At 46.0% G+C, this 27,424-nt stretch overlaps 1 long non-coding RNA gene across 1 annotated transcript in view; it reads left to right on the top strand.

Moving 5' to 3' along the window:
- LOC141581095 (uncharacterized) overlaps positions 1-4,823 on the top strand; it is a 32,483-nt gene extending 27,660 nt beyond the window's left edge. Inside the window, exons 2-4 of the long non-coding RNA XR_012513611.1 lie at positions 1,967-2,195; positions 2,320-2,446; positions 3,261-4,823. This is a non-coding gene — a long non-coding RNA (uncharacterized LOC141581095). The remainder of the gene's footprint in view (positions 1-1,966; positions 2,196-2,319; positions 2,447-3,260) is intronic.
- The last annotated feature ends 22,601 nt before the right edge of the window (positions 4,824-27,424 follow it).

Raw genomic sequence — 27,424 nt, 5'->3', positions numbered from 1 at the left:
CAACTTCCGCTTCCTGGGTTCAAGCGATTCTCATGTCTCAGCCTGCCAAGGAGCGGGGACTGGAGACATGAGCCACCATGCTTGGCTAATATTTTTGTATTTTTAGTAGAGTCAAGGTTTCACCATGTTGACCAGGCTGGTCTCGAACTCCTGACTTCAGGTGATCCACCCGCCTTGGCCTCCCAAAGTTACTGGGATTACAGGCATGAGCCATCGCCCCAGCTCCCGTTCGTTCTGATGTGGCTGCCTTGTGCTTTTTGCTCAGTCTTTCTGGCCCCAGTGATCACAGGGGTTGTGAATCATGGATGCAGCAGCAACTGTTTTTAATCTCCCATGAAACAAAACCAGTGTGTCTTCTGCCCCCAGGGCTGCGGGTGAGGAAGGCATGGCAGCTGCTGGGATATGGCTGTCTCGGGCTGACGTCAATGCGAGTCATTCCAGGCCAGAGGCTCCACTCAGGAAGCTTAAAAGTGATACTGAAAACAGATTTGCATGTTTTCCTTTCACGGGAACTTGGCTACTTTCAGTTCCACCGAGATGTTCTCACCAGCTTTTGTGTGGCCGGTCTGTGGAGCAAGCACAGCCTGCCATGCGCTCGGAAGCCGACTGGAGCTTTTGTCCTGTGCTGCCCCTTTAAAGTTCATTCAGCCGGATTCCTGTTCCCAGCCCCTGGCAGGCTTGCACTTTTCTGCTCCTCTTAGGAAATATTCTGTCTGATGGTGGCTTTAAATGGGGGGTGGGGGGTGGGGGTGGGGGGTGGGGCGGGGGGAACAACCTCAATTTGGAATTTCGATGTCCAGGCCAAGATATTAGTCAAAACTTGAAACCACTTTTCTCCCTGCTCCAGCTGAGGCTGCCTAGGGCTGGAAGTCTGCATGGGAAAGGGATGAGGCCGGCTTCTGTCCTCTCCTGTGGCTCCTTGCACCCCTTCTTCCAAGGTTGGAGCTGGGTGAGGGGTTTAGGGATCAGGACAGCTCTTACCCGAGTAGGTGCATGGGGGCTGGTTGTGCAGCCTTTGGGCCTGGCGGTGGTTGACAGCTGCCCTTTCTCCTAGGGGGGCTCGTCTGTGGGGCTATACTTCCTGGACTCTCTTCTTGGTGATCGTTTGAGACTCTTTGCTTTAGTCCCTTGGGTTTACCTCGAGTTTTTTGCTGCTGGGGTTTCTGCCCCCCGCCAGGTGGTTTTATTGTTCAAGCCTCTAGCAGGCTCCACGCCGGTTCCCTCTTCGTGTGGCTGCGGCTGCTTCTGACCCTCCTGTGTGGCTTGCCCTGACAAGCTCTGGGAGGGAGGCCAAGCTCAACCCAGTGCTGGTTCTGGCATCAAGCAGGCAGGGCCACATGTGGTGGCTCATGCCTGTAAACTCAGCACTTCGGGAAGCTGAGGCACGAGGATCACTTGAGGCTGAGAGTTCAAGGCCAGCAACGTAGTGAGACCCCACGTCATTACAAAAAAAAAAAATCCTATTATTATTTTTGAGGCTTGAGCCACTGCGTGGGGTCCATACACACAAAAATTTATTTAAAAAACCAGGCAAGGCTAGGTGGCACCAGGCAGTGGCTCATGCCTGAAATCCCAGCACTTTGGGAGGCTGAGGTGGGTGGATCACCCGAGGTCAGGAGTTCAAGACCAGCCTGACCAACCTTGTGAAGCCCTGTCTCTACAAAAAATACAAAATCAGCTGGGCGTGGTGGCACATGCCTGTAATCCCAGCTACTTGGGAGGCTGGGGCAGGAGAACTGCTTGAACCCGGGAGGCGGAGGTTGCGGTGAGCCGAGATTGTGCCATTGCACTCCAGCCTGGGCAATAAGAGTGAAACTCCAACTCAAACACATAAAATAAAATAAAATAAAAAATAAATAGAAAACCGAAAAAAGTAGGCAGTAGTCATTCTGTACATTAATTCCCTGTGGTTCTCTAACAAATTATGACAAATTATGGCTCAATACAGAAATTTATTCTTTCACAGTCCTGTGGGACCGACATCTGAAATCAGGTTCAGCAGGCTGAAATCAAGGTGTGGGCACAGCCCTGCTCTCTCTGCGGCTGTCGGGAGAATCCCCCCTTGCGGCTTCCAGCTGGTGGTATCTGCCGACAACCCTTGGCCGGCGGTTGCATCACTCAACGCCCCCCTCAGCATCACATCACCATCTCCTCTGCGTTGGGCAAACGTCCTTTTACCTCTTCTAGGGAAACAGGTAATTGCATTGAGGGCTCATGTAATCTCATTTAGGGCTAATCCCGGATAATCTCCCCATCTTGAGATCCTTAATTTAATCGCATTGGCAAAGACCCTCTTTCTGAATAAGGCCACATTTATAGGTTCCAGGGATTAGACCTGACACAGTTGGGGCTTTCACCAGCTTCCTGCAGCCGGATGCACCCTCTCTGGATTTCTCGGATGATTACGGCTCTGGCCTTCTCCGCCCTCCTCGCGAGAGAGTCCCAGGTGAGCTCTCTGGGAAGCTTTGTGGAAAACACTGAATTCGAGGTGAGAGGAGGCCCCCACTTCCCTTCAAGAAGCTCAGCTTTGGCCGGGCATGGTGGCTCGCGCCTGTAATCCCAGCACTTTGGGAGGCCGAGGTGGGCAGATTACCTGAGATCAGGAGTTCGAGACCAGCCTGGCCAACATGGTGAAACCCCGTCTCTACTAAAAATACAAAATTAGCCTGGAATGATGGTGTATGCCTCTAATCCCAGCTACTCGAGAGGCTGAGGCAGAAGATTCGCTTGAACCTGAGAGGCGGAGGTTTTGATGAGCCGAGATCGCGCCATTGCACTCCAGCCTGGGCAACAAGAGCAAAAAAAAAAAAAAAAAAAAAAAAAAAGTAGTTTTCTCCACAGAGACACCCCTCAGGCAATCTTCTCTTCAAAATCTTGGCTCTCAATTGGCCCACTCTTTATATTGTTTTGGGGGGGCTGGTGGTGAGAAGGCTCACAGATTGTGGATAGGGTTCAAACTAGTTTCTATCCCATTGAGAGTAGCTTGGAACCCAAAGCATCACTTTGAACATCCTTCTACCTTTGCTGTGGAATTTATCGTGGTTGATGCTGTCCAGGGCTGTGGGCTCTAAGTCTCTACAACTGTGAGGGGCTGAAATCCAGCCCACATTCTGTCTGACAAGCCTGGTGCTCCAGCTGCGGGGTGCCTCATTTGTGGGAGCATGGGCCCCTTTTGTGAGCTCACACGCCACATGGAGGGGCTGCCTGTGGTTCTCTCTGGGCTCTCCTCTGCGCACTGACCTCATCCCCTTCTCATGCAGCCCAAGGACCTGCTGGCGGGCGGCTGGTGACGCAGACGCTGCAGTGTGACCACGGAACGCTAGTGATGAATGATGCAAGCTCACTTCAGCCTCTGTATTTTCAGCTTGCAGCTGCTGTGCTGACAGAGCCATCTCCTACTCTGTGGGTTAGCAGATTGCCATTCAATCAGGAGTCAATACTTGTGTGAACCAAGCAGCGATGGACAAGCTGGTTTAGAAAGAAAATGTACTTTCACCTTGCAAAATGTGGTCCAGCTTTTAGGAAAAAAAAAAAAAAAAAGAAAGAAGAAAAAAAAAAGAAACAGATTTGTTTGGAAGGTTCCGGAATGTTCAGATAATAAATCCTTTTATCTTCCTCTTCCACCTTAGCACTGAAGACAAGGTGTCTGTTGACTGCCAAAATAGGGAATGAAACATCAGAAGACCTGGCTACATCAGAAGACATGGGTGTGCTGGCTCACAGGAAACCTATTTGTTCGCTGGGTTACCTGTGAAAACTGCAGTTCATAGAAGAAACTGACAAATTTCAGTAAAGATATCATTCAAAGTGACAAAGTTATCACAGAGCAAGATTGCTTAGGGATCTATCCGTATGCCTTGATTATTTTTTTCTTCACTGAAACATTTCTACCCCCCCTGCTTTGCCACTCCCAAACCTCCACCAATGACTTGAAAGAAAATTTGCTTCTTCTTACACTCCCAACTCATCTGACTTTTCATTCTTGGGACCATTAGCGTCACTGGCTCAGGTGAGTGAGCCTAAGTTTGTCTTACACCCATAGTCCTGGGGGAGCTGGGGAATATTTGGGACAGTCTTGGGGGCCAGGGTTTCTCTAGGATTATCAGCCTGAAGACTGTTCCCCTGCAAGGGCTGCTGTCACAAAGTACCACAGACTGGGGAGCTTCAATTACAGAAACTTAATCTCTCCTATTCCTGGGGACAGGAAGTCCCAGATCAAGGTGTCAGCAGGGTCGGCTCCCCCTGCGGCCTCTCTCCTTGGCTTCCGGATGGTCCTGTTCTCCCTGTGTCTCCATGTGGTCAACCCCGTGTGTGTCTGTGTCTTTTTTTTTGAGACGGACTCTTGCTCTGTCATCCAGGCTGGAGTGCAATGGCATGATCTCGGCTCAATGCAACTTCCACCTCCCAGGTTCAAGCGATTCTCCTGCCTCAGCCTCCCAAGTAGCTGGGATTACAGTCGTGTGCCACCACACCAGGCTAACTTTTGTATTTTTAGTAGAGACAAGGTTTTGCTATGTTGGCCAGGCTGGTCTCGAACTCCTGACCACAGGTGATCCACCCGCTCAATGCCCAATGGGGCTGGCCCATGTCAATTTCTTCAGTCAGTTCCTGTACCCTCTGGTTAACAGCTGGACTAGGCCAGTGGGGAGCCCTGCTAGGAGACTGGGGGAAGGGAGGATGGTGTGCTCACTTCAGGCTGGTTATATTTTTTGAGACATGGCAACTTTTCTCAAAGTTGCTTCCTCTAACCACTCTCTCTTCCGAGGTCTGGTACGCTCTCTCTTCCCTGGTTCCTCTTCCAAGAACAAGAGCCCTGTTGTTCCCCTTCAACCACACATTGTAAGTAAGTCTTCTCCAAACTATCCTATTTTATTACAACTTTTTAATCTTGGGAAGAGATGACCACGCCCACCTCCTCCCCTGGAATCCAGCCCCAGCCTGGACCAGGGCAGCTGAGTTCGTAGCATGGTTTCCCCTCCCACCTACCCTGGAATTCATAAGTTGAAGCTCTAACCCCCAGCACCTCAGCATGTGTATTTGGAGACAGGATCTTAAGGACAGAATGCAATTTAAATTCAACATGACTGGTGTCTGTATTAGAAGAGGAGGTTAGGACACCCACACGCAGAGAAGACAAGTGAAGCCTCAGAATGGGGGCAGCCATCTGCTAAGCCGAGGAGAAGACCTCAGAAGGAAGCTCCCCTGCAGTCTCTTGGGTCTCAGAATCCCAGCCTCCAGAAATCTGAAGAAACCAATTCCTGTAGATCTAAACCTCACAGTCGTGGCACCTGCTATATACGCTAGTTTCCCCCTTTCCCAAAGTGCTGGGATTACAGGCCTGAGCCACCACACCTGCCCCCAACAGCTGATTTCTGCATCCTGATTTGGTGTCCAGGAATCTTGTTATACCCTTATTAACTCTAATAACTTAATAAGGTATGTATATTATTTAGGGGAATTCCTTTGTAGACGTTGTAACATCTGCAATATTAACAGTTTGTCTCTTCTTAAAGCTCCTTTTATGTCTTCTTGCCTTATTGCATTGTCTGACTTCCTCTAAGACCTCTAGCATAATGTTGAAAGGAGTGGGTTATCAGGCATCCTTATCTTGTTGAAGGCTCAGAGGGAAAGTCTTCTCGGTTTCAGTTTTTTGATGTTTGCTGTAGGCTTTTTTTGTTTTGGTAGATTTCCTTTATCAGGCTAAGGAAATTTGTGTCTATTCCTAGTTTACTAAGAATTGTTTTTTTCAGCCGGGCGCAGTGGCTCAAGCCTGTAATCCCAGCACTTTGGGAGGCAGAGGCGGGTGGATCACAAGGTCAAGAGATCGAGACCATCCTGGTCAACATAGTGAAACCCCGTCTCTACTAAAAATACAAAAAAAATAGCTGGGCATGGTGGTGCGTGCCTGTAATCCCAGCTACTCAGGAGGCTGAGGCAGGAGAATTGCCTGAACCCAGGAGGCGGAGGTTGCGGTGAGCCGAGATCGCGCCATTGCACTCCAGCCTGGGTAACAAGAGCGAAACTCCGTCTCAAAAAAAAAAAGAATTGTTTTTTTCTAATCATGAATGGATATTCAATCCTAGGGAACATCTTCCTTACATCTATAGGAATAACCAAGATTTCTTTCTCCTTTAATTTGTTAAAGGAGAACAATTTGTTTAATTAGTTAATTTGTTTTTTTAAAGTTATAGCAGACTGGGTGTGGTTACTCACGCCTGTAATCCCAGCACTTTGGAAGGCTGAGGCGGGCAAATCATTTGAGGTCAGGAATTCAAAACCAGCCTGGCCAACATGGTGAAACCCTGTCTCTAAAAGTATTTTAAAAAATTATGGGCCGGGTGCGGTGGCTCAAGCCTGTAATCCCGGCACTTTGGGAGGCTGAGGTGGGTGGATCACATGGTCAAGAGATCGAGACCATCCTGGTCAACATGGTGAAACCCCGTTTCTACCAAAAATACAAAAAATTAGCTGGGCATGGTGGCAAGTGCTTGTAATCCCAGCTGTTCAGGAGGCTGAGGCAGGAGAATTGCCTGAACCCAGGAGGCGGAGGTTGCGGTGAGCCGAGATCGCGCCATTGCACTCCAGCCTGGGTAACAAGAGTGAAACTCCGTCTCAAAAAAAAAAAAAAAAAAAAAAAAAATTAGCCAGGTGTGGTGGCGGGCACCTGTAATCCCAATTACATGGGAGGCTGAGGCAAGAGAATTGCTTGAACCTGGGAGGTGAAGGTTGCAGTGAGCTGAGATCGCGCCATTGCACTCCAGTCTGGGCAACAAAAGGGAAACTCCGCCTCAAAAAAAAATGGTTAAAGCAAACTTGTATTTTACAATGTAACCTGTCTCCGCTGTTCCATATTAGATTTTTTATACATTGCTAGATTTAACTTGATAATTTTTAAAAAAGAATTTCAGTCTAAATTTATGAGCAGGTTTGGCCTGCAATTTGGAGATCTCCCCTTTGCCTTCCAGATATGTCTGCTTCTCTTATTCCACCTTGCCCAAGGCCCAGGGGGGCTGGCCCATGTGAATTTCTTCAGTCAGCTCCTGTACCCTCTGGTTGACAGCTGGTCTAGGCCAGTGGGGAGCCCTGCTAGGAGACTGGAGGAAGGGAGGATGGTGTGCTCACTTCGGGCTGGTTATATTTTTTGAGACATGGCAACTTTTCTCAAAGTTGTTTCCTCTAACCACTCTCTCTTCCGAGGTCTGGTAAGCTCTCTCTTCCCTGGTTCCTCTTCCAAGAACAAGAGCCCTGTTGTTCCTCTTCAACCACACATTGTAAATAAATCTTCTCCAAACTATCCTATTTCATTACAATTTTTTAATCTTGTTTTTTAAGAGACAGGGATCTCACTATGTTGACCAGGCTGGTCTCAAACTCCTGGCCCCAAGGATCCTCCTGCCTTGGCCTCCTAGTTAACTGGAATTACAGCTGCAAGCCACTGTGCCTGACTCAGATTATCCTATTTCAATGTATTATTTCCGTTGGTATGGTCACTGATGCAGCTTATAACTTCCCTTTCTTAGCATATTATTTTTGGGTTTCACAATCAAGACTATCATAGCTTCACAAAAAGGGTTGGAGACTGTCTCTTCTCTATCTATACTCTGGAATGATATTTGTTTCTTGGTAGCACAGGTTTAAACCTTAGGATCTGTTGGGCCTTCAGTGTTGCATCTCGGCCATTTCTTTTTTTTTTTTTTTTGAGACGGAGTTTCACTTTTCTTGCCCAGACTGGAGTGCAATGGCGCGATCTAGGCTCACCATAACCTTTGCCTCCCAGGTTCAAGCGATTCTCCTGCCTCAGCCTCTGGAGTAGCTGGGATCACAGGCATGCACCACCACACTTGACTAATTTTGTATTTTTAGTACAGACAGGGTTTCTCCATGTTGGTCAAGCTGGTCTCGAACTACCGACCTCAGGTGATCTGCCCGCCTCGGCCCCCCAAAGTGCTGGGATTACAGACATGAGTCAACGTGCCTGGCGTATCTGGGCCTTTAGTGTTGCAGCTAAAAAGTGATCACCAAATCCAAGGTCATCTAGATTTTCTCCTATGTTATCTTCTAGGAATTTTATAGTTGGGCATTTGTGCACTTTACAGTAGGCCTATGATTTATTTTGAGGTTTTTTTTTTTTTTTCGAGACAGAGTCTTGCTTTGTTGCCCAGGCAGGGGTGCAGTGACGCCCTCTTGGCTCACCACAACCTCTGCCTCCTGGGTTTAAGAATTCTCCTGTCTCAGCCTCCTGAGTAGCTGGGACTGCAGGCATGTGGCACCATGCCTGACTAATTTTTGTATTTTTGGTGGAGACGTGGTTTCATCATGTTGGTCGGGCTGGTCTTGAACTCCTGACCTCTGGTGATCTGCCCACCTCAGCCTCCTGAAGTGTTGGGATTACAGGTGTGAGCCACTGTGCCTGGCCCATTTTGAGTTAATTGTTGGGAAGCCTGTGAGGCCTGTATATAGATGCATTTTTTTTTTTTTTTTTTTTTTTGCATGTGGATATCCAGTTGTTCATTTGTTGAACAGACTATTGCTTCCTCCATTGTATTGCCTTTGCTCCTTTGCGAAAGATCCGTTGACTACATTTATGCACATATATTTCCAGCTTATCTATCCTGCTTCACTGATGTATTTATCTACTCTTTCCCCAATATCTCAGTGTCTTGATTACTGTAATTTTACCATAAGTCTTGAAGTTGGGTAGTGCGAGTTCTCCAACTTCACTCTTTCCCTTTACTATTGTGTTGTCTATTCTGCATCTTTTGCCTCTCCATATATACTTTATTTATTTATTTATTTATTTATTTATTTATTTATTTATTTTTTGAGACGGAGTTTCGCTCGTTACCCAGGCTGGAGTGCAATGGCACGATCTCTGCTCACCGCAATCTCCGCCTCCTGGGTTCAGGCAATTCTCCTGCCTCAGCCTCCTGAGTAGCTGGGATTACAGGCACGCACCACCATGCCCAGCTAATTTTTTGTATTTTTAGTAGAGACGGGGTTTCACCATGTTGACCAGGATGGTCTTGATCTTGTGACCTCGTGATTCACCCGCCTCAGCCTCCCAAAGTGCTGGGATTACAGGCTTGAGCCACCGCGCCCGGCCTTACTTATTTATTTTTTGAGATGAAGTCTCACTCTTGTCGCCCAGGCTGGAGTGCAGTGGCATGATATATGTTCACTGCAACCTCTGCCTCTTGGGTTCAAGTGATTCTTCTGCCTCAGCCTTCCGAGTAGCTGGGATTACAGGTGCGCATCACCATGCCCAGCTAATTTTTGTATTTTTAGTAGATCTGGCCTTGAACTCCTGACCTCAAGTGATCCACCAGCCTTGGCCTCCCAAAGTGCTGGGATTACAGGCGTGAGCCACCATGTCTGGCTCTATCATTTCTTTTCTTCTGTTTACTTCAGAATTAACTTGCTCTTTTTTTATAATTTTCTAAAATGGAAGCTTAGATTATTGATTTTAGATCTTTCTTCTATTCTAATATATGTAATCAAGGCTATACATCTCCCTCTATGCACTGCTTTTGCTGCATCCCAAAAATTTCGATCAGTCACATTTTCATCTTTATTTAGCTCAAAATATTTTTATTTCTCTTGAGATTATTTTCTTTCTTTCTTTCTTTTTTTTTTTTTTTTGAGATGGAGTTTCGCTCTTGTTACCCAGGCTGGAGTGCAATGGCGCGGTCTTGGCTCACCGCAACCTCTGCCTCCTGGGTTCAGGCAATTCTCCTGCCTCAGCCTCCTGAGTAGCTGGGATTACAGGCACGTGCCACTATGCCCAGCTAATTTTTTGTATTTTTAGTAGAGACAGGGTTTCACCTTGTTGACCAGGATGGTCTCGATCTCTTGACCTTGTGATCCACCCGCCTCGGCCTCCCAAAGTGCTGGGATTACAGGCTTGAGCCACTGTGCCCGGCGAGATTATTTTCAATTAATTTTGATTTTTTAAAAAGTGATAGATAAAATTGTGTGTATTTATTGTGTATAACACGATGTTTTGAAACATATATATTTTTCAAAATATATATAATGTATTTCAATATATTTTATTTCTCACTGTATATATTCTACTATATACATATATATATTCCACTATATACATATAGTGGAATGGCTAAATCTAGATAATTAACATATATATTACCTTACAAAGTTATTTTTTGCGGTGAGAACACTTAACATCTACTTCCTTCACATTTTCTTTTTTTTTTTTTTTTTGCAGTGTTTTGGCAGAGACAGTGTGCTCCCTCCCTGACTCCAGCCAAAGACATTTTCAAGAATACGATACATTGTTATTAACGGTAGTTACCAGGCTGTACAACAGATCTCTTGAATTTATTTCTCCTGTCCAACTGAAATTTGGTATCCTTTGACCAACTTCCTCCCTACACCACCATCTCTCTTGAGATTTCTTCTCTGAGCCATGTGTTATGTAAAAGTGTGGTATTTAATCTCCAAGTATTTTGAACATTTCCAGCTTTCTTTCCATGACTGATTTTTAGTTAGATTCCATTTTACTGTGACAGCATTTTATAATTTTTGATTTAAAAAATTGTTAAAGTGTGTTTTATGGTCCAGGATAGGATCTATCTTGGTGAATGTTCCATGTGAGCTTGAGAAGAATGTGTGTTGTGTTGTGCTAGGATCAAGTAGTTGATTGATGTCAATTACAGCCATATGACTGATGGTGTTATTGAATTCCACTATGTCATTATATTTTCTGCCTGCTGAGTTTGTCCATTTCTCATAGAAGGTGTTGAAGCCTCCACCTGTAATAGTAGATTTATCTATTTCTCTTTGCGGTTCTGTCAGTTTTTGTCTCATATATTTTGATGCTGTTGTTAGGCACATACACATTAAGAACTATATTATGTTTTCTTGGAGACTTGACCCCTTTATCATCATGCAGTGCTTCTCTTTATCCCTGATAACTTTCCTTGCTCTGAAATCTGCTCTGTCTGACATTAATATACCTACCCCTGTTTTCTTTTAATTAGCGTTAACATGCTGTATTTTTCTTCATCCCTTTGTTTAATTGATTTCCTGTAGTTTGAGCATATTATGCCTAGTATAGTTTGTTTTGTTTTGTTTTTTTGGTATGTGTCCAGGTTGGTGTTCTCTGAGTTTCCTAGATCTGTGGTTTTGTGTCTGACATTAATTTGGGAAATAAATATTCTCAGTGATTACTGTTCAAATGTTTCTTCTTCTCCTTCTTCTCTCCTCCTCCTCCTCCTCTTCTTCTTCTTTCTACCTCTCCCTCTCCCTCTCCCTCTTTCCCTCTCCCTCTCTCTCCCCTTCTCCTTCCCCCTCCTTCTTCTCCTCTCCTTCTTCTTTTGAGACAGAGTTTCCTCTGTCACCCAGACTGGAATGCGGAGGAGCAGCTTGGCTTGCTGCAACCTCTGCCTTCTGGGCTCAAGTGATCCTCCCACCTCAGCCTCCTGAGTAGCTGGGATTACAGGTGTGTGCCACCACTCCCGGCTAATTTTTTGTAGAGAGGGGGTTTCACCATGTTGACCAGGCTGGTTTGTTGAACTCCTGAGCTCAAACAATCTGAAGAACTGGGATTATAGGTGTGAGGCACTGTGCCCAACCTCAAATGTTTCTTCTGTTTTTTTTTCTCTCTCTTTCCTCTCCTTCTGGATTCCCATTATGTGTATGTTCCATCTTTTGTAGTTGTACAACAGTTCTAGGATAATCTTCTGTTTTTTAGTCTTCTTTTCTTTGATTTTTCTTTCTTTCTTTCTTTTTTTTTTTTTTTTTTTTTTTTTGAGACTGAGCCTTGCTCTGTCACCCAGGCTGGAGTGCAGTGGCATGATCTCAGCTCACTGCAACCTCCACCTCCCCAGGGTCAAGTGATTCTCCTCCCTCAGCCTCCTGAATAGCTGGGGTTATGGGTGAATGCCACCATGCTCAACTAATTTTTGTATTTTCAGTAGAGACAGGGTTTCACCATGTTGGCCAGGCTGGTCTCGAACTCCTGACCTCAGGTAATACGCCCACCTCAGCATCCCAAAGTGCTGGGATTACATGCATGAGCCACCATGCTTAGCCTTACCCTGTGAAATTATTCTTCAAAAATGAAGAAAAAAAATAGACTTTTTTCCCCTTTGAGATAGAGTCTTGCTCTATCACTCAGGTTGAAGTTCAGTGGCATGATATCAGCTCACTGCATCCTCTGCCTCTGGGATTCAAGCAATTCTCTTGCCTCAGCCTCCTGAGCAGTAGAGAGCATGTGCCACCATACCTGCCTACCTTTTTGTATTTTTAGTTGAGACGGGGTTTCTCTGTGTTGGCCAGGCTGGTCTTGAACTCCTGGCCTCAAGTGATCCACCTACCTTGACCTCCCAAAAGCCGCCATGCCCACCCAAAATTAAAACTTTCTCAGACAAGGAAAACTTAACCAAAGTTGTTGCCAGTAGACCTGCCTTGCAAGAAATGATAAGCACTTCAGAGAAAAAGAAATTGATATGAATTAGAAACTGGAATCTACAAAAAAGTAAGAGAATTGGAGGAGAAAAAAGTGAAAGTAAAATAAAAATTTTTAGTTTTCTTGTTCATAATTGATCTAACAGTTAATAGTTTGTTTAAAATAATGTTTAAAATAATAATAGCTCTGTCTGCTGTCATAATAAAATGCCATAGACAGAGGTTTAAACAATAGAATTTATTTTTTCTCAGTTCTGGAGCCTGGAAGTCTGAGATCAAGGTGCCAGCATGCTCAGAGTCTGGGGTGGGCCTTCTTTCTGGCTTGCAAATGGCTATCTCCTCCCTCTGTCCTCACATGGCAGGCAACACAAAAAGAAAGCTCTCTGTTGTCTCTTCTTTTTTTTTTTTTTTATTTTTTTTGAGACGGAGTTTCGCCCTTGTTACCCAGGCTGGAGTGCAATGGCGCGATCTCAGCTCACTGCAACCTCCGCCTCCTGGGTTCAGGCAATTCTCCTGCCTCAGCCTCCAGAGTAGCTGGGACTACAGGCACGCGCCACCATGCTCAGCTAATTTTTTGCACCATTAGTAGAGACGGGGTTTCACCACGTTGACCAGGATGGTCTCGATCTCTTGACCTCGTGATCCACCCGCCTCGGCCTCCCAAAGTGCTGGGATTACAGGCTTGAGCCACCGCGCCCGGCTGTTGTCTCTTCTTCTAAGGGCACTAATACCATTAGACCGAGCTCGGGCCTCATGACCTCCTCTAGTCCTAATTACTTGGCAAAGGCCCAATCTCCAAATTCCATCACTTTGGAGATTAGAGCTTCAGCATATGAATTTGGGAAGAACACAAACATGCCCGTGGTCCCAGCTACTTGGGAGGCTGAGGTGGAAGGATTGCTTGAGCAGAGGAGGTTGAGGCTGCAGTGAGCCGGGATTGTGCCACTGTATTCCAGCCTGGGCAACACAGCAAGACCCCATTTAAAAGAAAAACAACAACAAAAAACAGGCCAGGTGTGGTGGCTTGCGCCTGTAATCCCAACACTTTGGGAGGCCAAAGCAGGTGGATCACGAGGTCAGGAGTTTGAGACCAGTCTGGCCAACATGGTGAAACCCCATCTCTACTAAAAATACCAAGAACAGCTGGACCTGATGGCAGGTGCCTGTAATCTCTGCTACTTGGGAGGCTGAGGCAGGAGAATCGCTTGAACCCGGGAGGCGGAGGTTGCAGTCAGCGGAGATGGTGCCATTGCACTGCAGCCTGGGCTACAGAGTGAGACTCTGTCTCAATAACAACAACAACAACAACAAAAACTATAAAAGGCAGAAAAAGAGTAAAAAAACAAAAATAGGAACAAAGAACAAGGGCAAAGGAAAGAAAACAGTAACAAATATCGTAGATATTGACTATATCAATAATCACTTCACCTATCAACGGTCTAAATACCTCAAGTAAAAGAGATCATCAGAGTGAATCAAAAAGCAAAACCCAACGACATGTTGTCTACAAGAAATCCATTTGAAATATAATGATACATCTGGATTAAAAATAAAAGGGGCAGGGGGCAGTGGCTCACACCTGTAATACCAAAACAATACAAAAATTAGCCGGGCATGATGGTGTGTGCCTGTAGTCACAACTACTTGGGAGGCTGATGTGAGAGGATCACTTGAGCTGGGGAGGTGGAGGCTGCAGAGAGCCCAGATTGAGTCACTGCACTCCGGCCTGGATGATAGAGCCAGACTCTGTCCCAAAAAAAACAAAAAACGAACAAAAAACTTAATTATGTAAAATCTCCAGTCTGATAATCCCAACATCCCTGTCATCTGAATCTGGTTCTGATGCTTGCTTTGCGTTTCCAAATTGTGTGTGTGTGTGTGTGTGTGTGTGTGTGTGTGTGTGTGTTTGTGTGTGTGTGTTTGTGTGTGTGTGTGTGTGTGTGTGTGTGTGTGTGTGTTTTCTTTGCCTTTTACTATACCTTGTACTTTTTCTTGATAGATAGATGTGATGTACTGGCTAGAAGGAACTGTAGTATACAGGCCTTTGGTGATATGTGGCAATGTGGGGCTGGGGGAGCCCTTGAGGGCAAGCCTTGTTAGGAAGAACAGAATGCTCTGGCATAGTTTAAAATGGTTCCTTTTCCTCCTTCCTGCCATGAGTAGGTTTCTCTCTGTCTCAGTGTGAGAACCTGGTCAATCTCAAGGAGGTCAAAGTCATAAAATTGTGGGTCCTCCTCTGTGACTGGGTCCCCCTGGAGTTTTGAACTCTTAGGCTAGTCCGCACAAAGCCCCCAGACATTTCTCAATTGTAGTTTAGATTTTTCTGTTATGTTACTGATTCCTGTGGATGTTTCTGCTCATGGGTTTCTGGTTTGGTAAGCTGTGATTCTCTGTATCTGCATATCTGTCTCTTCAACTCTGGGGACAGTGATTTGCCATGTGACCTCACTTCTCTGACGGACTTCAGAAGAGTTGTTGATTTTTTAGTTTGTTCAGCTTTTCACTTGTTGTTAATGAGGTGATGACTTCCAAGCTCCTTAAATGCCAGATAGGAAACCAAACAATTGAGATGTTTTCAATAGATGCCTTTTAAATTGGATTAAGGAATTTTCTGGCTGGGCACGTTGGCTCACGCCTGTAATCCCAGCACTTCGGGAGGCCAAGGCTGTCGGATTATTTGAGACTAGGAGTTTGAGACCAGCCTGGCCAACATGGCAAAACCTGTCTCTACTAAAAATACAAAAATTAGCCGGGCATGGTGGTACACGTCTGTAATCCCAGCTACTTGGGAGGCTGAGGCATGAGACTCAGCTGAACGTGGGAGGTGTAAGTTGCAGTTAACTAATGCCACTGCACCCTAGCTTGGATGACGGAGCAAGACTCTGCCTCAAAGAAAAAAAAAAGATTAAGGAAATTTCCTTTTACTTCTGATTTGTTAATAGGAAACTTTTAAAAAATAATACATGGGTATGGAATTTTATTAAATGTTTTTCTGCATCTATGGAGGGATGATAAGGTTTTTCACCTTTAACCTTTAATATCAGTGGATTTAAAAATATACAATCAGTCTTGAATTCCTGAGATAAACTCAACTTTGTTGACCTGTGTTTTATTTTTATTTTTATTTTTTATTTTTTGTGGGACAAACTCTCACTCTGTCACCCAGGCTGGAGTGCAGTGATGCAATCTCAGCTCACTGCAAACACCACCTCCCAGGTTCAAGTGATTCTCCTGCCTCAGCCTCCCAAGTAGCTGGGATGACAGGCACCCGCCACCAGGCCTGGTTAATTTTGTATTTTTAGTAGAGATGGGGGTTGCACCATGTTGGCCAGGCTGGTCCCGAACTCCTGATCTCAGGTGATCTGCTCACCTCAGCTTCCTAAAGTGCTGGGATTATAGGCGTGAGCCACTGTGCCTGGCTGTTTCATTTTTTTTTTTTTTTTAAATATGCTATTGCCAAAAAAATATGCTGTTAGATTTGGTTTGCTAATATTTGTTTGGGATTTTTTGCATATTTATTCATGAATTAAATGCACTTAGAATACTAAATTCTCAAATTTTTCTTGTTTAGGTTTTGGTGTCAAAATCATACTGGCCAACTGTGGCCCCGTTGAGTTGTCTCTTGTTTTCTATTTCTTGGTAAATTTTTGAAAAGATTTCGTTGTTACTTAAAAGTTTATTAGAACTCTCCCACTAACTGTTTTGGCCTAGTGTTTTCTTCACTAGAAAATTTAGTCTACTGGCCTAATTCATGTTTCTTTTTATTTTGTAATCAGTTTTAGTAATCTTTTTTTCTAAGAATGTATAAATTTTCAGTGTTATTAGCATAGAGTTGACATACTTTCTTATCCATCTAATCTCTGCTGTATTTATAAATATCACTTCCTTTTTGTATGATTCTTTATTTTGCCTTTTCATGTTTTTTCTTAATAATTCTAGTTTTTTGTTTTGTTTTGTTTTTTTGAGACACAGTTTTGCTCTTTTTGCCCAGGCTGGAGTAAAGTGGCATGATCTCGGCTCACTGTAACCTCTGCCTCCCAGATTCAAGTGATTCTTTTGCCTCAGCCTCCCGAGTAGCTGAGATTTCAGGGGCCTGCCACCACGCCTGGCTAACTTTTGTATTTTTAGTAGAGAGGGTGTTTCTCCATGTTGATGTGGCTGGTCTCGAACTCTCCACCTCTGGTGATCCACCCACCTCGCCCTCCCAAAGTGCTGGGATTACAGGCGTGAGCCACGGAGCCTGGCCGTAATTCTTTTTAGAGGTGTTTTAAAATTATCCTCTTCAGAAGTTAAAAATAATTTTAATAACTTTTTTGTTTCTCTTTATTTACTTGTTTTTGTTTAATTAATTAATTAATTAATTATTTTTGAAATGGAGTCTCACTCTGTTGCCCAGGCTGGAGTGTAGTGGTGTGATCTCAGCTCACTGCAAACTCTGCCTCCCAGGTTCAAGCAGTTCTCATGTTTCAGCCTCCCGAGTAGCTGGGATTACAGGAGCCTGCCACCACGCCTGGTTAATTTTTGTATTTTTAGTAGAGATGGGGTTTTGCCATGTTGGTCAGGCTGATCTCAAACTCCTGGCATCATGTAATCCATCTGCCCTGGCCTCCCAAGGTGCTGGGATTACAGGTGTGAGCCACCATGATCGGCCTGTTTCATTAATCTATGCATCTATCCTTATCATCTCCGCCCTTCTGCATACAGGTCCCTTGACTCTCCCTCTTCCTGTTATATTTGTCTTATATGTCCCATATACATATACTGGAAAGCTGATTAGAAAATATTACAATTTTTGCTTTCAATCATTAATACGTTTTAAGGAGCTCAATAGAATAAGGTATTTATCCAGATATTTACCATGTCTGTTTCTTTCATTTCTGATGTTCCAAGTTTCTTTCCAAATATCATTTTTCTTCTTTCTGAAGAACTTTAGCAATTCTTTTTCTTTTTTTTTTTTTTTTTTTTTGTTTGAGACAGAATTTCACTCTGTCACCCAGGCAATGGCATGCTCTTGGTTCACTGCAACTCTGCTTTCTAGGTTCGAGTGATTCTCCTGCCTCAGCCTCCCCAGTAGCTGGGATTACAGCACACGCCACCATGCCTGACTAATTTTTGTATTTTTAGTAGAGATGGGGTTTCACCATGTTTGTCAGGCTGGTCTCGAACTCCTGACCTCAGGTGATCCACCTGCCTTGGCCTCCCAAAGTGTTGGGATTACAGGCAAGAGCCAATGCGCCCAGCCTTAGCAATTCTTTTAGAGAGATCTACTGGCAGTGAATGTTAGTTTTCCTTCCATTGAGAATGCCTTTATTTCATCTTCCTTTATGAAGAATATTTTTGCTGGCTGCAAAATTCTGGGTTGACAAGTCTTTCTTTTCTGCATTAAAAAAAAAAGTGCCATTTCCTTTTGACCTCCATAATTTCTGATGAGAAATCCATAGTCATTTCAATTTTTCTTTTTCTATAGGCATTGTGGCCCGCCCCCCCTTTTTTTTGAGGTGGAGTCTCACTCTGTCACCCAGGCTGGAGTGCAATGGCACGATGTCAGCTCACCGCAACCTCCACCTCCTCGGTTCAAGCAATTCTCCTGCCTCAGCCTCCTGAGTAGCTAGGACTACAGGTATGTGCCACCACTCATGGCTAATTTTTGTATTTTTGGTAGAGACAGGGTTTCACCATGTTGGCCGCGCTGGTCTCAGACTCCTGATTTTGTGATCTGCCCACCTTGGCCTCCTGAAGTACTGGGATTATAGGCGTGAGCCACAGTGCCCGGAGTTGTGGCACTTTTCTCTGATTGTTACAGAGATGTTTTCTTTGTCTTTAGTTTTCAGAGTTTGCTTATGATGTGTCTTGGCATTGATTTCTTTAAATTTATCCCGTTTGAAGTTTTCTGAGGTTCTAAATCTCTAAATGTATAACTTTTGCTAAATTTGGGAGTTTATATATAACTTTATGGTGTTACTTTGCCAACCCCCTTCTTCTTCATGATTTCTTCCAGGCTTTCTTATACCCTGGGGCTCATCTTTCTATTCCTTCTTGCCAGAAACCGGGGCTTTCACCCTCTTCTCTGCCATGCATCTCTTGTGAGTGTGCCATGTCTGGGGCCAAGCAGCAGGAACACTGGTGAGGGGGAAATGATCGACTTCCTGCCAGCTCGGCAGTCATCTGAGTTCTTGTTTTCTCATTCATTCTGCCTGTTGCTATTTCCTTTTTTTTTTTTTTTTTTTCCTTTTTTTGAGACAAGGTCGTGTCGCTTTGTAACCCAGGCTGGAGTTCGTTGACATGATCATGGCTCACTGTAGCCTTGACCTTCCTGGGCTCAAGCAATTCTCCCATCTCAGCCCCTCAAGTAGCTAGGACCACAGGCATGCATCACCATGTCTGGCTAATTTTTTGTGTTTTGTTGAAATGGAGTTTCACCTCAGTCTTGAACTCTTGAGCTCAAGTAATCTGCCCACCTTGGCCTTTGTACTGGGATTACAGGTGTGAGCTACAGCTCCTGGCAGGCTATTTACCTTTTATTTTTATGAGACGGAGTCTCTGTTGCCCAGGCTGAAGTGCAGTGACACTGTCTTGGCTCACTGAAACCTCTGCCTCCCAGGTTCAAGCGATTCTACTGCCTCAGCCTCCCAAATAGCTGGGATTACAGGTGTGCACCACCATGCCTGGATAATTTTTGTATTTTTAGTAGAGACGGGGTTTCACCATTTTGGCCGGGCTGGTCTCAAACTCCTGACCTTAGGTGATCCACGTGCCTCGGCTTCCCAAAGTGCTGGGAGTACAGGCTTGAGCCACTGCACTCAGCTATTTGCTTTTTAGAGCCTCAGCTTCTCTGTGCATTCTGCTCTGGCATTTGGTGGGAGAGACAGGATGGAGGGTGCTTACTCCATCTTCCCTAGAGCTAGAATTTTACAGCAGGTCTTTGCAAACAAAACTCTCAGTTGAGGGTTTTGAGGACCACCAAATTTCCAGCTTGAGTTATTTGGGGTCACTAGAGCAGATAAGAATGGGAAACTCACATGTGGGCTGGCTTGAGGTTGCCGATTCTCAGGGTAGGTTTTTCCCTTCTACGTTATGCCAGGCCTCAAGACAGTAATCTTCTCTGCAATCTCTGGTCTAGTTCACCTTTATACAAAGAGTATGCTAATGTTGGCCAGATGTGGTGGCTCATGCCTGTAATCCCAGCACTTTGAGAGACTGAGGCATGTGAATAGCCTGAGGTCAGGAGTTCGAGATCTGAAACCCCGTCTATACTAAAAATACAAAAATTAGCCAGCTGTGGTGGTGGGCGCTTGTAATCCCAGCTATTTGCAAGGCTGAGACAGGAGAATCGCTTCAACCAAGGAGGCAAAGTTTGCAGTGAGTCGAGACCAGGCCATTACACTCCAGCCTGGGCAACAAGAGCAAACTCCAACTCAAAAAAGAAAAAAAAGAAAAAAAAAAAAGAGTCTGCTAGCATTACAGGAAGCTCTAGGTGTTTCTTATTAGACTCTCCATCTCATCTCCTGTTTCCTGCACTGCTCAGATTACTAAGCTTGACCAATGTTCTCAAGGTAAACACCGATTTTGGTGCTCTCTAGGTAATTAATTTTACTTAAATTTCTTCAGACTCTTGACTTTGCTTAGCATTGCCCTCCAAGTATTCCTTAGTTTCTTGGTTGTCTTCAACAAATTATTACTATTGAAAAAGTAGTTTGCTCAACATTTTGGGTTGTTTTCAGCAATTGGGTGCGTCAGCTTAGCAGTCTACCATATTGCTGGAAATGGAAGTCTCTAGAAACATGCTTTTTGTTATGCTCATTACTTTGCTACTCTTTTTTTTTTTTTTCTTTTCCCTTTGTTATTTGGTACTTTGCTAGTCTTGATAACTTTATGAATGTGTGTTGCCTTCTTTAAGAGACTTCTCTTTTTTTTTTTTTTTTTCCGAGAGAGTCTTGCTCTGTCACCAGGCACCAGGCTGGAGTGCAATGGCATGATCTCGGCTCACTGCAACCTCTGCTTCCCAGGTTCAAGCAATTCTGCCTCAGCCTCCCGAGTAGCTGGGACTACAGGCATGCGCCACCACACTCAGCTAATTTTTGTATTTTAGTAGAGATGGGGTTTCACCGTGTTGGTCAGGATGGCCTCGATCTCTTGACCTCGTGATCCACCCGCCTTGGCCTCCCAGAGTGCTGGGATTCTAGGTGTGAGCCACCGCGCCCAGCCCGAGACTTCTCATTCTAATATGTTTATTTAATTTGTTTTATTTGAAACAGCATTTGGAAGTGATAATGAAACACAGCATTTTTTAGACTTTGCCTATTCATCACTTGTATTTATCTATACAAATGTAGCCAACACTGAATGCCTGATATGCAAATGAAATAAGATATTCGAAAGTACTTTGAAAATGGTAAAGCACTATATAGATGTAAGATGTTATTATCTAAATAATTGAAAGTCTTTTTATATTGAATCAGGTCATGGATTACTGGTGAGGACTCAATGAAAAAAAAAATTCACAGCAAATCCGAGTGGAAGCCCCAGAGGCTGACAGGGAACCGGTGTTCCTCACCTGATACACAGCACTCCCTTTCACAGATTTCAAGGAGCTTCTGCACGTGAACTTGAATTAGAGTTTCTCACAAAGCAAGTGGAGGGAGTCAATTAAGCAAAGCATCCCTTGGGGCTGAGCACGGTGGCTCATGCCTGTAATCCCAGCACTTTGGGAGGCTGAGGCAGGTAGATCACCTGAGGTCAGGAGGTCGAGACCAGCCTGGTCAACATGGTGAAACACCATTTCTACTAAAAATACAAAATCAGCCAGGTGTGATGGCACATGCCTGTAGTCCCAGCTACTCAGGAGGCTGAGGCAGGAGACTCGCTTGGACCTGGGAGGTGGAGGCTGCAGTGAGCTGAGATCATGCCACTGCACTCCAGCCTGGGCAAGACAGAGTGAGACTGTCTCAAAAAGAAAAAAATCCCTTGGAAATTTGAATTGCTGGATTTGATTTCTGTGCTGTCATGACTCTGGTCAGTTTAAAAGACATTTTATAGTTTGTTGACAGTGATGGAAGGGCATGCTGAAGTGTTATTTGTGGTATTTACAGAGTCTGACATCAGAAACAGAACATGTTTCCGTATTTTGGGCTCTGTTTCTTGTTGGCTCCTCCATGCTGGCCCATCTATATTTTATATCTCAGAGGACTTCGAAGTGTGGCATTCTCTGTGCACCTTACTGAAACCCACAGAGGGCACAGGGTTTAGAATGATTAGGAATGCAGGCTTTGGAGGCAGCCACCCCTGGGCTCAGGCACTTGGCGAGTTCCTTCCCCTCTCTGAGCCTGGTTCTCCTCACCTGCAAAGGAAGATCATCATCCTCACCTCCTGCAGCTTTGATGAGACTTCAGTGAAAAGCCTTAGAGTGTGTAACTCAATGATTGGCACATAGGACCCTTTCAGTAAGCAACAACTGAAATCACCCTCCTACTATGGTCAGGACAGTGATTCTCAACCTTGGCTGATCATTAGCCTCACCTGGGGAACTTTGAAAAACTCTGGCTCAGGCTACACCCAGAACCATCATGGCAGAATCTCTGGGTGTGCTGTCAGGTTGAGACCCACTGTGGAACCCTGTGAGGACAAACCAGGACTGTCAAGCCTTGTGTGGAGATGCTGAAACCCCCGCAGGAGCCCCCTCCACTACCCAATCAGCTCACCCTCCACGTGCTGGTCTCGTGGGGGCTTAAGGGGCAGAATTACTGGTGGTGGTGGGGAAAGCCCAGTGTGTGCCACAGTGTTGAGGCTGCAGGGGGCAAGAATGACTTGAGGAAGCAGAGGAGGGCCACGGAGGCTGTAGGGCAGAAGGTGGGTGATATGCTCTGGATATGTGGCCCAACTCAGATGGCAAGTTGAATTGTAACCCCAAGGTTACAGGTGGGGCCTGCAGGAAGGTGATTGGATCATGGGGGTGGATCCCTCGTGAATGGCTTGGGCCGTTCTCTTGGTGATCAGTGAGCTCTCGCTCTCAGTTCACGCGAGATTTGGTTGTTTAAAAGGATGTTGCACTTCCGCACATTCTCTCGCGTGCTCCTGTTTTCATCGCGTGACTTGCCTGCTCCTGCTTTGCCTTCCGCCATGATTGGAAGCTTTCTGAGGCGTCCCTAGAAGCCAAGCAAATGCCAGCACCATGCTTCCTCTACAGCCTGCAGAACCGTGAGCCAGTTAAACTCTTTTCTTTATAAATTATCGTCTCAGGTATTTCTTTGTGGCAATGTAAGAATGGCCTCTTACAGTGGGCTAGAGAGGCCAGTGGTGAGAAGGGAGAGGTGTGTGGGTGGACTGTGGGATTTACGGTGGTAAGATCACTCTGGCTTCAATGTGGGAGGAGGGTTCAAGGGGGAAGGAGGCTATTGCTGTGTTCTCAGTGAGACTGGCTGTGCTAACTTAGTCTACGAGTCCATGTGGAGAGGAGTGGACTCCTGGACATGGACAGAGGCAAGAGATATCCTGTGGGGTGGTGCTGGGTGGGGGAGTCCTCGTGGGAGGGTTTGGGTTATGGGGGCAGATCCCTTATGAGCAGCTTGGTGCCGTTTTTTCGGAAATAGAATGGTTCTCAGGGGAAGGGATTGGTTTCTGTGAGAGTGAGTTGTTATAAAACCAGGATGCCTCTCAGGTTCTCCCTCTTCACACGTCTGCTTCCTCTGTGACCTTGTCCACCGCGTTTTCACACAGCACCAGAAGCAGAACGAGTACTGGCATCATGCGTCTTGTACAGCCTGCAGGACTGTGAGCGAAGGGAACCTCTTTTCTTTTCTTTTGTTTTTTAGATGGAGTTTCACTTTTGTTGTCCAGGCTGGAGGGCTGTGGCATGATCTTGGGTCGTTGTAACCTCCGCCTCCCAGGTTCAAGAGATTCTCCTGCTTTAGCTTTCTAAGTAGCTGGGATTGCATGCATCTGCCACACCATACCTGGCTAATTGTTTTTCTTTCTTTCTTTTTTTAAGTATTTTTAGTTGAGATGGGTTTCGCCGTGTTGACCAGGGTGGTCTTGAACTCCTGAACTCAGGAGAGCCACCCGCCTCCGTCTCCCGAAGTGCTGGGATTACAGGCATGAGTCGTCATGCCCAGCCTACCTCTTTTCTTTATAAATTACCCAGCCTCAGGTATTCCTCTATAGCAGGCATCCCCAAACTACGGCCCGCGGGCCGCATGAGGCCATTTATCCGGCCCCCTGCCGCACTTCAGGAAGGGGCACCTCTTTCATTGGTGGTCAGTGAGAGGAGCACTGTATGTGGCAGCCCTCCAACGGTCTGAGGGACAGTGAACTGGCCCCCTGTGTAAAAAGTTTGGGGACCCCTGCCCTATAGCAACACAAAATGGGCCAAGACAACAGAGCAAAGGTTTGAGGCTGGTGTGAGCTTTCATTCCGAAGAAACAAAAGCCCAGTGTCTATTGTCCCTGCAGAGGCTGGTTCCAGGCGTGATCTTGGGCATCTAACTTCACCTTGGAAGCCTCAGTTTCCCCATGTGTTTAGTGCTCCCAAGAGTTTTGTGCCCACTACAAGAAGTTTTGTGTCCACTCCTGACCGCAGTGAGAGCTAGCCCTCCCCTGCGTTGGGGGTGGTAGGTGCTATACTGCTCTGTGTGATGTGAAGGATGTGTCTTTGCGATTCTTGCCTATTTTAACCCATCTGCTTCTAAATGATACCTAGGGGCTTACTAACTTAAAAAAATGATATTAAAAGAAAGTAGAAAAAGAAAAAGTTTTGTGCCCACTACATTCAATACTACAAGAAGCCTCACAGACTGCAAATCTCATAGACTGGCCATGAATTTGGCTATCATGTATCTAAGCCATGCCCCCCTGCTGCTTTCTGAGAAAGGCCGCCAAGCCCCACAAGATCAGAATTCCCATCAGCTTTTAGCAATTTTTTTAAAAATGAGAGAATCATACATACACACACACACACACACACACACATTTATATTTTTGAGACAGGATCCTGCTCTGTCATCTAGGCTGGAATGCAATGATGCCATCATGGCTCACTGCAGCCTTGACCCCCCCAGGCTCAAGTGATCCTCCCGCCTCAGCCTCCCAAATAGCTGAGACCACAGGTGTGTACCACCATGTCCAGCTAATTTTTTGCTTTCTCTTTTGTTTTTGTAGAGATTTCGCCATGTTGCCCAGGCTGGTTTGAACTCCTAAGCTCAAACGATCCACTTGCCTCAGTCTCCAAAGTGCTGGGATTCCTGGAGTGAGCCACTGTACCCGGCCTGCTTTTAGCAGTTTTTCAGTGAGCAATATGGGCCATGTGTTGTGTTGGAGATGGTCATCCTTGTTCTTTTTTTTTTTTTGAGGTGGAGTTTTGCTCTGTCACCCAGGCTGGGTGCCATCTCAGCTCACTGCAATCTCCGCCTCCCAGGTTTAAGCAACTCTTCTGCCTCAGCCTCCTGAGCAGCTGGGATTATAGGCACTCACCACCACACCTGGTTGTATTTTTATTTTTAGTAGAGACAGGGTTTCTCTATGTTGGTCAGGCTGGTCTTGAACTCCCGACCTTAAGTGATCCACCCACCTCAGTCTCCCAAAGTGCTGGGATTACAGGCATGAGCCACCGCACCTGGCATGGCCATCCTTATTCTTATGAGAGAGGGCCTGTGGTCTCCCCAGCTTCTGGAGCTGTTTTGTTCTTCCTGGCTCTGGTAGAGGCCCCATCCTTGCTGTTCCTCTAGACTGATGATAGCAGCTCCCCCAAGAAGCCAAGGACCTCAGTCAGCCTCTGCTGCCTGTGCTCAGGGTCCAGCCAGAGTAGGCAGCTCTTTTGATTGGGGTGAGAAGTGGATTTGTCTGTCCCTCATGGTTCATTGTCACTGGGTCCCCATCCTCAGAGCGGGTTGGAGGTGTCCGTGGAGCAGACTGAGCGTCGCTCTGCTGTGAGTCCTGTCATCTGTCCCCTGAGGCTCTCCCCAGTGATGTCCCTTCCCACAGGCCTCCTGTCCCTCCCCTTCCTTCTCACTCCTCCTCACCACTAGGCCTTTCAGTGGATTCTTGCGCCTTAATATTCAAAGGGTGAGCTTAGTGTCCAGACTTGGTCACTCAGCATATTCTAACTTTCTCCATGCAGTGACCAGCTAAAGGATGAGGCTGACGACACACACTGGCTCAATGAGACGCAATCCTGTGGTTTTCCTAGAGCTGCTTTCTCTGGGCTGCTCAGTGAGGATGTGAGTTCGGGGTCACTGCCAGCTGATTTCCATCCCTGGGAGGGGAAACCTTGCCTAAGAATAACACCAAATAATAAAAGCAGAGGCAGGCACTTCAGAACATTGTCTGAGCTTTGGGTCCAGCCGTGATTAAAATGTATTCCCAGACTTCTCAGCATTGGAACAGTTTGTTATTTTTATTTGAGAGACAACATCTTGCTCTGTTTCCCAGGCTGTGTGCATTGGCACAATCATAGCTCCCCATAACCTCAAACAGCTGGGCTCAAGCGGTCCTCCTGCCTCAGCCTCCCTAGTAACTAGGACTACAGGTGTGCCGCCACTCCTGGCTAATTGTTTAATTTTTTATGGAGTCAGGGTCTCTATTATCCAGGCTGGTCTTGAACTCCTGGCCTCAAGCGATCCTCCTGCCTAGTCCAAATGCTGGAATTACAGGCATGAGCCATTGTTCCCAACCTTCCAATTTATTCATTTATTTGTTATTTTTTTCCTAAGCCAGTTGTCACCAAGAGCTCTGATGAACACAGCTATATTCAGATGACCACGGGGTCTCAGAGAATTCAGTCTAACCAGTGGAAACAGATAGTTTGTTGGACTCACTGAGGAACAGTGGACATAACTGAAAAATCAAGGGCTTTGGCATAAGACAGGATTGACTGGGTTTGAAACTTGACCCTGCTGCGTAAATTTCTTTAATACTCTGAGCCCTTGAGCTTGATCACTGTGCAATACCATGCTCCGATTAGAACACACATGTCTATTGGAGAAACCTTGAATACAGGAAGTATGGAGACGTGAGCACATTCTCTTCATGCAGAAGAGTCTTCTGCCTCTGCATTAGCATTGTGGTCATTGTGATAGGGTGTGAGGGATGAACCCCAGAGAGGTTGATTGACTTCTCGAAGACAGAACCCATTTCTACAGAGCCAGGCTGAGGGGTTTGAGTAAGGAGTCCCATAGCTTTGGGCATTGTGAACCCTCACTAAGGGTGCTTGCCCCAGGAGGACACAGCCCATGGGAGAGCCTCTCCCCAGGGGCCCAACCCTCTAGGGTTTCTGACTGAGCCACTGTTTCCCCCCACATCCCTCCCCCACCGCCCACCACCACTGTTGGCTTTTCTGGGTTGAAGAAATCCGTCCAGGGTGAAAGTTTCATGTAGGCTGACAGAAATCCCCTTCCTTGTGGTGCCTGCTGACTTTCAGAAGCAAGCAAGATGGGGAGGAAGTGTGGGAAAGGACACAGATGAGTACGGGGTCTGAGCAGCGCAGACACTTTGGGGCTGATGGTGACAAAAGCCAGCAGGTGGAAGCAGTGCATGGGGAGGAGGATGTGTAAGAGGAGACAGCAGGGTGTCCAGGGTCAGAGGCTGCCGCAAAAATAACCTGCATCCGGACCAGGGATGGCCAGGAGTCAGTTTTCCAGATTTAACGGCAGCCTCCTGCCCTGGTGGCGGCCCCCAGGGCCATCTCTCCTGTTTGTTTTGCGCTGTAATGACATGCAGTCAGAGAGCTCTGGGCCCAGGACCTTACAGCAGCAAAGTTGGGACATTGAGTGTGCAGGAAAGACAGGAACAAAGGCTGCTTTCAGGCCAGTATTAGCATCTATGCTTCACAGCCTACGAGAATTAAAAACAAACACCCTTAGTTGTTTAAGAGCTACGTGGCATGACTAAGGCAGTGATTTACACACGGGGATGAAACTTCACTAATGGGTTCCAGTGACTTCAATGGACCAAGAAAAGAGGACTCATTCCCAAGGTCCACATGGTTGCCGGGATGGGCCGTTTATTCT

The sequence above is a fragment of the Saimiri boliviensis genome, chromosome 14 (genome assembly GCF_048565385.1).
Source record: "Saimiri boliviensis isolate mSaiBol1 chromosome 14, mSaiBol1.pri, whole genome shotgun sequence".
Lineage (NCBI taxonomy): Eukaryota > Metazoa > Chordata > Mammalia > Primates > Cebidae > Saimiri > Saimiri boliviensis.
This window is presented reverse-complemented; position numbering and strand designations above follow the sequence as displayed.